The sequence below is a fragment of the Lipotes vexillifer genome, unplaced genomic scaffold, assembly GCF_000442215.2.
Source record: "Lipotes vexillifer unplaced genomic scaffold, Lipotes_vexillifer_v1.1 scaffold462, whole genome shotgun sequence".
NCBI classification, from domain to species: domain Eukaryota; kingdom Metazoa; phylum Chordata; class Mammalia; order Artiodactyla; family Lipotidae; genus Lipotes; species Lipotes vexillifer.
The window spans coordinates 281,045-294,922 of record NW_006770402.1 but is presented as its reverse complement, the minus strand read 5'-3'; positions in this window follow the sequence as shown (position 1 = coordinate 294,922).

The window sequence follows — 13,878 nt, the reverse complement described above, 5'->3', positions numbered from 1 at the left end:
ACACCAAAAATCTTTTCTGATTGGATTTGGGGCTTTCTAAACTACAGGAAATATTTTCCTTGCTTGGTGTTATGATATGGAAATGGAAAATTTATAAGGTATTGGAAAACAGCCCCCTAAACAGGTTTCTGATTTTTGGGAGTCAGCTCTGTCAGATGTCCAAGTAGAAATGGATAGCAATCAATTTAGGATAATTCAAGGAAGATTGATTACCAGGGGTTAATCATAAGGTGTGGGCAAGGGTGCAGGGAGACCTTAAGGAACAGTGAAAACACAGTGCTGAGTCATAGTTCTCAGACTCTCGGTTCTATTCAGCTTTACTTTCAGCACCTGCAATTTTTTTAGCCTCCTTATTTCAAACCAAATGCAAGAACACTGTACATTACACAGTGTCTGCACTGATTCTGCCCTCAATAAATGGTTATTTGAATTGAACTAGATTAATAAAACACATAAATCAAGTCTTGATTAAAACCTAATTCACTTGAGGCTTAATTTAACATATGGAAAATTTTTGAATAATAAAAAAAGATATTAAAAAGTTATCGCTTTATCCTGGTAAAACACAGAGCAAAATGTTAGCTTAGAGAATGTCTAAAATGTATTTTCACATTAGTAGTTGAAATAACCAATACAATATAAAATCAATCATTAATATTGTCAGATATATATATCATGGATATATAATTCACTTGTTGGGGGCCAGTAAAATCTCACATATAATACCCCAGGAGGTCTACTCCTGCCTAGGAAGATTGTTACTTACAAATAGAAATGGATAACAAGTGCTCTAGAACCCTGTAAAGAATTCGGCTATTTAATGTCAAGAAAAGAAAATTTATCCATTATTACACTTTTATATTATCTGTCTTGATAAAATATTCCCTTTGGTTTTCAAATGAAATAACTTCCAAATTTATCTCAGCTCTTATCTGACATTTATTGTTCATTCTGCTGTCCCTTTAGTACATATCTAGCTACCCTAGACACTAGGTGTTCAAAATCATCCAGTACCTTTCCAACTATTCAGTCTACTTTTACAATTCAACAGCTTCCACTGAAGTCACCTTGTCTTTGTCTTTATTGAAAGATATATCATAATTGGTAATGCTATTGATGTAATTCTGAACATTTATTTGTATCGACCAGTGTTTAGTAGCATTCAGTTAATTGCTACTGAGTTAACATATGCCTTAATTACATATTTACATTCCTTTTCCTTATATTAAATAGGATTATTTTTAGTCTTAAATATATTTTTGTGAAATTTGATATATATTCATGCTAAATAAAAGCTTGATGCAATGGGAAATTTGATGGAATTTGATAAATTCTTTCAATTTGAGGACAGTTGGCATAATGCTATTCAGTAGTTGCTTGCAAATGCCCCTGTAAATTGTCTGGAATAGTTCATATATTCTAGGCTTTTGAAAGAAACTGAAAAGTGATGTAGGTCATCTCTGGTGGAAAATGTTTTCAAGTATACACAAATATCTATACTTTATCAACAGAACAGTGATAAAGTCCATAATGGTTTTGATACTTAAATTATGTTTAAGGAGTACTTTTCAGCTGTGGAATCAATGGTCAGACACAAAGCAAAATGGGGTTTGCAGAAAGCAAAAAGTAGAAATGGAAGAGCATGTCTTGTTCTCAATTTCCGCTTCCCAATTAAGATTCACTTTTTATGAAACATCTCATTTATATACTTCCTTTCCTCAGGTTCATGCTGTTGAGTGTCCTTGTGTTTTCTAGTTCCTCTCAATTTTTTAATCCTTTCCTTAGGAAATGATCTCATATCAGCCATTTATGTTTTCTTATATGAAAGGCTTTCTCCCAATTAAAGGAATTACAGGCATGGGAAAAGATTGTTGGAGAAGCAGTAAGATCTTCCCACAGCCTTTAAAATCACAATGTGTGGACAGGTGCTTGCTGCACTAATGAGGAAAAAGTGGCCTTGCTCTTGATGTGTGAAAAGCTCTAAAGACAAGATCAGCATAAGTGCAGCAATTATCTCTATTTCCCCAGATGTATGGATAGGGAAGGGGGGGTGCTTTTGAAACAGGCAATTTCAATGCCAGATATTGAGGAATTACTTCTGACCACAGTGAGTGCAATGAAAATATAACACTTTAAAAAGAGTGTTGACACATTTATTACCTATATAAGAAATGATCGATCATTTGGGATGTTGAAGAAGGGTACTTGGGAAGGAGAGGAAGTTGGAAATATTAAAGTACTTGGAACCTACAGCAGGAAAAGACAGAAATCAATTTATTCTACCGCAACAGGTGGTTAACTGAGGGTGGTCAGACAAGAAGTGGAAGCCAAAGAAGCAAAATCTGTAAAATGAGCAACTGATTGACATAAGGATCTGAGGGCTCCAGAAACAAGAAACGGGGAGCCAAAGACAATTGAGGTGAGAGAGTGATGCAAAGAGGAATGAAAAAGGATACTACATATACTTACAAGGCTCAGAAAATGATCTATTTCAGCTCAGTTTTATACAATTCCATAGTCACAAGAGTGATAGACTCCTCCCCACCATCTCCAGTGTTTTAGTTGCTCTAAAACCAAGAATGTTTAAGGAAATTGTGGTCTGTATAAATATCATTCCAAGAATAGCATCTTGCAGAACTGATAAGGTTAATAATGTGACAGAATCTCAAAGTCATTTGTGGGTGTTTCAGTGGGTGGGTTGAAGCCATAACAATTTTTGAACTCCTCTATGAAGGAGGCCACTGAAATATTCTTTGATGGATTATTGTTATGGCTGTGCCTTTATAATCATAAATAGAATATTACAAAGTGAGGGAAAACTATGGGCTTCCAGACACCTGAATAAGAAAATGGGTATATTTTATATTCTGTTAATAATGAGAAAAGTACACTATAACTAGACTAATACTTAGGTGCATTTAACCTTCAGTAGATGGGTAATAATTTCACTTGACTTGTATTTAAATTGTTTTGGAGACAGATTAAACACACACAAACACACACACACATTTCCAAGAAGTGTTTTCTTTTTATAGGGCTGAACCTTTATCACTGAATGTAAGATAAAATTTAGGCTTAGACAAAAAATCTAGAGAATATATAGTAAATTGCTCCCCTGCCATTCCTACCTTCTATGTAATAGATGGAGAAACTGAAGCCAAGAAAGTTAAATAAATCTCTAAATGACTTACAGTTATTTAGAGTCAGAGGCTTGGTTTCTTCCTTCCAAGCTAATTTTATTTTCTATTTTTAACATACTACCTCAGTCAGTATATAAGCAGAAAACATTTAAATTTGGTTCTCATTTATTGCCATATTTTTTCAAATGGTTTGGAAATTGATAAAACAATAGCTTTTTTCCCTTTTAAACACATAATCATACATATTCTAGTTTTTTAAATTTGAGAGTTTTTTAATATGAATTAATAGTATTAATTATTTACTTAATGGATACAGTCAAGGTTAGCAGCACAGGTACATTTTAAAATCTATTTGGAAATGTTTGATAGGTATGGTTTAAGTTTGTGGCATTGTAATTCACAGAATCTTAGACAAAAGTTATTAAATATCCTGTGTTACCTTTTTCAGGGAGAGATGGGGAGACCAGTATTGGAGAGAGGAGTGGTAAGAGTTAAGTGTTCCGTAGGAAATGTAACTCCGTTTCCAGAGTACATTCCAAAGAAGTGATGGTTTCTGCCGGAGGGTGTCAGCCCTTTACCACAGCTCACAGGAAAGTGTTGATGGTGGTAACACAGAGAGAATGAGTCCTCCATAAACATATAAAACAGAAAGTGCTGCAGTGACAGAGACAGGCTTTTGGGTTTTTTTGGTTTTTGTTTTGTTTTTTAAGTACAGTGCAATGACTCACAGAGTCAGTAAGTTAAAGATCAGGAACAATCTGTGATCAACAATAAAGGCCATGAGACAAGTAAACATCCTGGAGTATGGTTGAACCAGAACATAGTGGGATGCACAGAAGTGGAGACAGACTGGGACAGTGCTATTACCATAATCATTAAATGAACCTGTTTCTAAAATTCCCAGCGATTTAAGAAGTTTTGACTTTAGTTAGTTAATTTTTTAAAAATTTATTTTTATTGAAGTATAGTTGCTGTACAATATTATATAAGTTACAGATGTACAATATAGTGATTCACAGTTTAAACCAATATAACACATTATGCTTAATGTGGTATATTGGTTTAGAATATATTTAATAAGTGTAAAACCCACTGGAGAGTTTCAGACAATCAGTTTTTTATCTTATCCATGGAGGTTAATAGTTATCACTAGTTTCTTCTTGAAGGGTAACTGAAGGCATATGAAGATCCACTAAAAATCATTTTTTCTATGTGGCATTTATCTCTATGGCATATATCTCTATGAAGTTCAATAGGGTATGCATTGTGTTTGTTAAAGATTGACTACCCAATACCTAGCACAGGATTTGATTTCTGAGATACTTCAATAATAAATTAATGAATAATGAATAAATTACCTGGGCCAGGTTTAATCTTTCTTAATTAAATCTTAGGTTAAAGAAACTGTCAATGTATTCTTAAATGTAGATAACGTATTTGGTAAAATCTATTAGTGTTGCTATATTTAGAAGTAAGAATACAGGATGTACAATTAAATCTGAATTTCAGGTAAAAAACAAATTTTTAGTATAAGTATGTCTCAAATATTACATGGAACATATTATACTTAAAAATGTTATTTATCTAAACCTCAAATTTAACTGGACATCTTGTATATTTTATCTAGCAATCATAAACTTTCCCAACTATTAGATTAAGAATTCTATTTGTAGTATGAAAACAAGGTTAGTGGAATCCTTTATAGAATGCTGCATTTGAAAAGACCTATTTCTGTCAGTGTTTATTATATGTGTTAGTCCATCACTCAGACATTGAAATACTTCCATGTTTACTTCTGTTCTAGACTATGGATGTTCTTTTACATTATTATGAATACTTGCCTTTCTCACCCCTCAATTTCTGATACATAGTATACTATTAATTCCCATTTCATTTTATAAAAGAATCATTTTTTTTAAACAAGAAAGGATACCAGGGATCATCAGGTTCAATATGCTTCTTTACCAAATGAGTATACTCAGTTGCAAAGACATAAAGGAATTTACAATAGTTTGTATGTCTAGTTAGTAAAAGAGGTATTTTTATTCCAGTTCCATGGACCATCCAACTCACTCCAAATGGCAGTTCACTGAATAAGCAAAAACAATTAGGCTGAAATTTAAAAAAAAAATCAATTTGTCCAATAAGATTAACAAATTTAAGGAGGATAAAAGACACAAATTTATTTGGCTAATACTATGTTCCAGACTCTGTGTTTCCTCATTTAATCCTCTCGAAAATCCTGTGAAGTAACTTTTATCCTTATTTTATAATTTCTCAAGAGGTTCAGAAAGTATCATTTGGGAGGTTTGAGAAATTATCCCCCAAATACATAATTCAAGTCCAGTTCTGTATCTACCCCCAAATTTTTCTTTCTTCTCCTCAGAATTTGGTGTTCTAACACATTATCAGCTAAGAAAGTATCAGGTTGTCTGGAGGTATACACTGAACTAAAATTACAGGTATTTGTCTGAGTGGTTTCAGATGAAGAAAATATGTAGAATTTAGCAGGCGAGACACCAGGAGACATTATTTTATCAAGTAGATCGCATATACTTTGAACAAAAGAGGAAAGAGTTTCCTGTCTATATGCTGCCACTGTCACTCTTGGTTTTGGAAGCGGCTTCCCACGGCAATTAAATTTTTCTCTTCATGGGTCCAAAGGATCGTTCTACATATTACTTTTTTAAAAAAATATATTTTATTGAAGTATAGGTGATTTACAGTGTTCTGTTAATTTCTGCTGTACAGCAAAATGATTCAATTATACATATATATACATTCTTTTTCATATTCTTTTCCATTATAGTTTATCACAGGATATTGAATATAGTTACCTGTGCTATACAGTACGACCTTGTTGTTTATCCATCCTATATATAATAGTTTGCATCTACTAATCCCAAACTCCCAATCCATCCCTCCCCCTCCCGCCTCCCTGGCAACCACAAGTTGTCTGTGAGTCTGTTTATGTTTCGTAGATAAGTTCATTTGTGTCATATTTTAGATTTCCATATATAAGTGATATCATACGGTATGTCTTTCTCTTTCTGACTTACTTCACTTAGTATGATAATCTCTAGGTACATCCATGTTGCTGAAAATGGCATTATTTCACTCCTTTTACAGCTGAGTAGTATTCCACTGTACGTATGTACCACATCTTCTTTATCCATTCATCTGTCAATGGACATTTATATTGTTTCCATGTCTTGCCTATTGTAAATAGTGCTACCGTGAACAGTGGGGTGCATGTATCTTTTCAAATTATAGTTTTCTCCAGATATATGCCCAGGAGTGGGATTCCAGGATAATATGGTAACTCTATTTTTAGTTTTTTGAGGAACCGCCATAATTTTTCTATAGTGGCTGCACCTATTTGCATTCCCACCAACAGTGTAAGAGGGTTCACTTTTCTCCATACCCTCTCCAGCATTTGTTATTTGTGGACTTTTTAATGATGGCCATTCTGACTGGTGTGAGTTGGTACCTCAATGTAGTTTTGATTTTTATTTCTCTAATAATTAGTGATATTGAGCGTCTTTTCATGTTCCTGTTGCCATCTGTTACATATTGCTGTTTTTAAAATAAATTTTAATTAATTAATTAATTTATTTATTTTTGGCTGCTTTGGGTCTTCATTACTGCACAGGGGCTTTCTCTAGTTGCAGTGAGCGGGGGCTACTCTTTGTTGCAGTGTGCGGGTTTCTCACTACAGTGGCTTTTCTTGCTGCAGAGCACAGGCTCTAGGCGTGCAGGCTCCAGTAGTTGCAGCGTGTGGGCTCAAGAGTGCAGGCTCAGTAGCTGTGGTACATGAGCTTAGCTGCTCCGCGGCATGTGGGTTCCTCCCGGACCAGGGCTCGAACCTGTGTCCCCTGCGTTGGCAGGTGGATTCTTAACCACTGCGCCACCAAGGAAGTCCCCATATTGCTTTTTTAAAGACATCATTTGACTTCGAAAAGTCACCACCATTCATTAAGTCTTTCCTTTGAAGTTCTTTAGTTATGTAAAGAGCAAATAAGATCATGCCACTTTGCTGCTCAAATACTTTTATCATATGTCAAGTTTTAGTGTGAAAGTCACTTCTTGAGAGTCAACCCTAGCCCAGACTTGAAGCCTCTGTACTTACTCTCATCCCTATGGCAGGTATGGCAATTACTGCACTTAACCAACTTGTCTGCCTCCCACAGTAATTTCCTTGAAGGCAGAGACTTTGTCATATTCTTCATTGTGTTTTGAGCATCCTGCATAATCCTAGTGGTAAGTGCTCAGATTAGCTGTTGAATGACTATTGAGTCTACAAGTTAACTATGTTTATGTACATAGACAAGTTTAAATTTTTTAAACTTCTTTTATGTTTTTCAACTAACAGAGGATAGTACTGTTCAGAATCTGCTTTTAATTGTAGGCTGGACTTTAAGCATTTTTTTTCCTAAAGTGGCTTCATCCTTGATATGTATTCTCTCATTTTCCTCTTATAGGTGTTATACACACCTGAGTAGAAAAAAGAGATATTAATGAGGTACAATAGAGATTAAAGCTTCAAATAAAAGTCATTTTACATCTCTTAGGAATCTCTAGCCTAGCTATTTTAATACCCAACAAAATCATCTCACATCATTTCATTACACATTCACATGAATTGTCAGTTTGAGATTTGCTTTAGATACTTTTACTCTTCAGAAATAATCTTAGGATGAGAGATTTTTTAAAATGATAAAATGACACATAGTATATTGCATACATAAAGCTAAGTGGAAATTTTGAATAGAAATTTAAATTATCCTCTTTATTTTTATGTCCCTGTACAAAGCACCTGATGAGTTTGAAATTAGCATCTTCTTTATAGGCAAGATGTAAGCAACTAAGATTGAAGCCTGATGTTGCAGTTAACGGCATTTATCTCTGTTCATGGTTAAGTTTTTCACATACTCTGATATTTAAAGGAAAGATACTGAAGGTAATACGTTAAACTATATATGGCATTTTTAAGAATTGCAACTGCACATCACAGAAGAGTGCATCTCAAAACACAGTGTGGCTATTTACAATCAGAGCCTAATGTGGAATGTGATGGCCCATAAAATATAAATACAAATCTTAGTGGATAAATGTGCAATCTCTTCAGTACTAAATTTCCACTCTGAAAAATTAGTGGCTGTTCAGAAAACTGGTTCTCTTCCAGGAGTGGGAGTTTTCAATTATTAGAGGATAGATCAAATCCTGTGATAATTTAGCATCAGCACATTTCTGATTGAAGGGTCTCTCCCATAAAGCATCTGACAAGGTCAAGAGGTTTCGTTCTGTGCTGTTTACTCACAATTGATTTCTTCCCTCACTTCGCATTTTCAAGCAATTAATATTTTTCCTGTACTAAATGTATTCTACTCCCCGTTGTTCCCCTATCAAATTCTCTATTTCATGAGTGAAGAAGAAAGAAAAAAGAAAAAAAAAGGAAATGCAGGATAAATATGTTGAAGTAGAAAGAAACATGAGGCTTCTGTTTAAGGAAAATACTTTTGTATATCTAAGTTAGTCAGGCAATGTTGTTTTAAAATTACTTAAGCAATTTCTTCAGTTCTCCTCATTAATTTGGGTATATGTTCTCATTTTTTAAATACCTAAAGACTTTCTGAGTTATAACTTTAAAGCAACCTTAAATCTTGTTTGTGCATTTTATTACTTAAAAAATCCTTTAAAGATCATGCACCCTTAAACTCTAACAAGCATTAATGTCTGGAGGTGAAAGATCTAGAGGATGAAACACTTCTGAGAAAAATTTAAAGGACATGTAGTTATTTAAGTAATTAATAGGGGATTGGTGGTTTTCATTGTGTCTGTTCTGTAAATAGATCGAGAGAGAGAGAGAGAGGGAAATTGAGAGAGAGAAATATTTTTAACTGAACCCATCGGTCAAAGCGTATAGAAATTTTGACTAAGACTTCCCTGGTGGCTCAGTGGTTAAGAATCAGCCTGCCAATGCAGGGGACAGGGGTTTGAGCCCTGGTCTGGGAAGATCCCACATGCCGCGGAGCAACTAAGCCTGTGTGCCACAACTACTGAGCCTGCGCTCTAGAGCCTGCGAACCACAACTACTGAGCCTGCATGCCACAACTCCTGAAGCCCGTGTGCCTAGAGCCCATGTGCTGCAACAAGAGAAGCCACCGCAATGAGAAGCCCGTGCACCACAACGAAGAGTAGCCCCTGCTCACCGCAACTAGAGAAACCCCCCACTAAGTAATGAAGACCCAACGCAGCCAAAAAATAAATAAATAAATTTATTTAAAAAAAAGAAATTTTGACTAGAAGTTACCTGTAATCTGCTCACCCATATTTTAATCTCAGAGACTGATTTTTGTTCATTATGATGAGAAATTTCAGGATATCAAATCTTTTACAAATGACAGAAAGCAAGTAGGTTATCTTGTCCCGATATTTTCCCCTATTAAGAGAGTGTTAGAAATATAGCCAATGTATGACAGTCTCTGTTCGTTCTGATGTTTTTCTATGAAAAGCCCTGTGATAAACTGACGACAGAGCAAATTATGGAAAGGTTTTTCATAAATGTTTTATGTTGTGAAATTGATTTCCATAATTAAAAAAACACTAAATACTTACAATTTTCTTTTTAAAGGAATGTTATCTTCCAAACATTCATGCTATTATATAATACATTCAATGTTTATATCAAATTTTGATTAAATATGAAAAATTATTTACAGAAATTTAATTACATTTTATTCAAGATGGTAACCCACTTGATTAGCCAATTATTTTCATTTTGGAGCAAAGTACATTTTAAAAAAAATTACGCAGCCCCTTTCACCATGTGAGGATACAACAGATGTGTGCAGTCTGGAAGAGAGCCCTCACCCAATCATGCTGGCACCCTGACATCAGACTTCCAGCCTCTAGAACTATGAGAAATAAATATCTGTTTTACATAAGCTTAAATAGATAGATAGATAGATAGATAGCTATAGATAGATAGATAATTACGACAGATTATTTCTGACACTTTAGTAGAATAGACTCGGCTCACTTCCGTCTTCTCCAGCATTTAGATGTGCTCCTGTCCCCAGATGAATTAGAGGGAATTTATATACTAAGGAAAAATATTTGAGCACTTGCTTTTGTGTTTCCTTATAATTGCCTTGTCCTTAGGTGTCAAAGTGTCTGTCAGTGAACCTTGACTTAATACTCTTAACCATTTTCATGGCAGTTCTGGTTATCATCTAATGTGGTAGATCAATGAGAGACATGATAACAATTCTTTATGTTTTTACAGAGGTCAGGGTAGAAATCCTCTTCTCAGTGGAATCTATAGTGGTCACTCAAAGTCTCTGCTGTCATATTCCCAAATTCACCTAGACTAAACCCTCTTCCTCCATTCTGAGAATGATTATTCTTTTCATGGACTTAAGTGCTCACCCTTGCTTATAAAATGTCTATTGTTTATCATGGAAGTAGAGTTGAAAAACGTTGATTGGTATATAATCAACAATGGGATAAAAAATAAAGTAAATCAGCAAAAGAAAACCACATACTATTCAACACACACACACACACACACACACACACACACACACACATCAGCATTCTCCTTTAACCCAACACCTAAAGGGATTATGTGCCTTGGAAGTCCCACTATCCTGTAAAATCAGTAGGACTTCTGTGCTTGAATTAAACCTTCCAGGTCTGAGACAAGTGAAAAAACCACCCACATTTGTTCTGGATGCTTCTAGTATACAACTCGAACTGCTTCAGTACTGTCTTTTGCTGAATATAACCCACCATTTCTTTTTCTTAGGATATCCCCATAAAAGAGAGAATACAAAGCATTTCTAAAGAAGAGAGTGGGTGTTTCAGAAAGGAGGTAAGCAATTTCACAGAAGGTGGAAAATACTTAGGCAAGCAAATGATTGGATCAATGCCTGGGACTGTAAGGGCCCTGCTGGAGGTTAATATGAATGAGATGTTATTCTTCATTGACTAAGTTTACCTAATTCTTTATACATCAATATTGCTTTTTGATGCAGTTGCCTAACTTTGTTGCAAGTTGCTACCTAATCTATAATGCTATTATTACCTCAACAGTGATTGGGAAAGCAGCAGGAGAATGCTCTGATTAAACCTTAATTATTATACCGCCATTACTATATGTACAGTGAGAATGTATGATCTCTACCACCCCTATTACTCTCAGCTTCTTACTTCAAAGCAGCAGCTAAAGACACAGCATTTGTTTAAAAGCAAATCTACTGTTAGTTTTCATAACGAACTGAAAAAATCACGGAGGTTTTTTTAATCCCCTCTTACCTTAGGCTCAAGAGAAGCCCTTAGTTAAGCACTAATATATTACAATGTCATAGAAAGTAGAAGCTTCATAAATGAAAAATGTTCTGGTTTGTTTATTTTAAGATATAGCTAAAAGCTTGATTTTGTATTCTGTCAGTTTCTCTAGTTAAAAGCCGTATTAATGTGGCTGAAATACTTTGAAGTAAGTAGAGCTAAAACAAATCAGCAGGTATTTAAACTGAGGACTATGAGGTGGAAAAATCACCACTTTCCCTTCAGGTAGAGGCCTGAAAATATATCTTTCTTAATGAGGTTTCATGCTGTCCTACTGGATCCTTAATCATTTAAAATGCAAATTCCAAAGAATGAAGTAAGAGCTATCACATATATAAGAAGGTGGCTAAGTTTTTAATAAAAGATTATGCCATCTGCTTCCCTCATCATTCTACTGACTGTGAAACTCCACCTATGCAATTAAATGAACTTGTAAACTATAAACAACATATCTCAGAAGTCAACAAATGGAATATCACTTTTCCTGGATTCCCTGCCTTCTCCCATAGTTTAGAGTTTGTTCATATTGTCAGGCACACAGGAGGGTAAGAATTACCTTTTCTGAACACTGGACATTCTGCTATTTATGATTCTTATTTTTTAATCAGTAATTTCTGAATGAATTAGAAGAATTATTTCAAAGTGACTTACTTGAGATATCTTGAATACTTAGAGAGCCTAGCTGTGCCTGAAAATTTTTTCAGGTAATTTTGTATGAAATCAGGAACGCAGGAAGAGGACTTTGTGTTTTCAGAGGGGGATTTTTTTTCTTAAGGAGAACTCAGGGTTAACTTACACTCCACTTTCAATGTCACCTGCCTCTAATGTACTTGATGGGTTTCTTTTTATTTCCAGTTTTCTTCTTTTGTTTTTTAATCCCACTCCTGACTCAATCCATGCTGCAATCTCCTTCTCTCTTGTTACCTTGCTCTTAACAGCTACTTTTGGGTCTGTTTTGAGTCTCCCCTTATCTCTCTGCTGCCCTTACCTTGAACTCTGGAACCACCATATTTTCATCCTCATTCTGACCCTACCAATGGCTGAGTAGGCTGTCTTTACTGTCATTGGCAAATCTCTTAATTCTTCTCAATATCACTAAGACACATTCAACAACCAAGCAAAGCAATATGAAGCAAAGAAATAAACTAAACAATAAAACCATTCTAGAGCTGAGAAAGAAATAAACACCGAGTCTTCACAAGACAATAGCTCTGGATGCATTCGATTTGTTATCTGACAACTAAGTACAAATTCTTTGTCCTCCTTAGAGACCTGGTTTCTTAAGAACTGTTTGTTTGGTCTTGGAATCCTGAAGGCTCACTTGTGCTTGAAATATCATGTCTTTAATATGTATTTATAAAATAATTGAATGGTTGAGTTTGCATTTAAATTTTTTATTATGCTTTGCCCCAACATAAAATGGTGAGGTGTTTAAAAAATCTATCATAAGTTAATGTGTTAATGAACTCCCCAAGAGATATGCATTTTTGAACTGCTGAAACAAAATCAAAGAGGGAGTGTTGAAAATTGAAGCTGGGTAATGTAGGGTAAGACTGAGGTCATGAAAGGCCTTGTATTCCAGGATGAATTTGGAGTTTATTTTGATGAAAATGGACATTTATACAAATATTTGATATAAGGAAAAGTCTATCACATTTGCAATATTGAATAATCACTTATAATGGCAGTAGCTGGGTGTAAGATAGGTTAGGAAGCTATTTGGGTCATACTGGTAAGAATAATGACCATCTGTTTATGACAGTATGTGTTGTTGAGGGGGAGGATATCATAAGGAAGCAGCTAAAGAGAGAAGAGTTTGATTTAAAATTCTCAGAATGTAAGTAACAAGATTTTGCCTAACTTTTCAAATTAAGAAACACTCAAAAATGTCCTATATATGATACTATCCTGCATATAATGTTCAGCTCCTAAATCTCAGTCTAATACCTAAGTAAGTGTTCAATCGAGGCAACTTCCATTGTTTTCTTTTCTCTGGTATTTAAATCACATCATATTTGATTTCAGTGTTTCTCTGTCCAAACTGACTTGCAGCATTCTGGGTAAATGGCAATAAAATAAATCTGATTCCCTCCCGAAGTTATATAGCTTTACATTATTTCAAATCTCCATATCATGCAATATAATTAAAAAACACTTATTATGTATGTAGGCTATTATATGCAATTTAATATTATTATTTAAAATGCAATGTTTCAAGTAATTTGTATAAACTAATAGTGTGTGTGTTTGTATGTGTATCTATGTGTGTATTGGTGGTCTGTTTTACTGTTCCTAAATTAAAATAGGAGGGCCGGGACTTCCCTGGTGGCGCAGTGGTTGGGAGTCCGCCTGCCGATGCAGGGGACACGGGTTCGTGCCCCGGTCC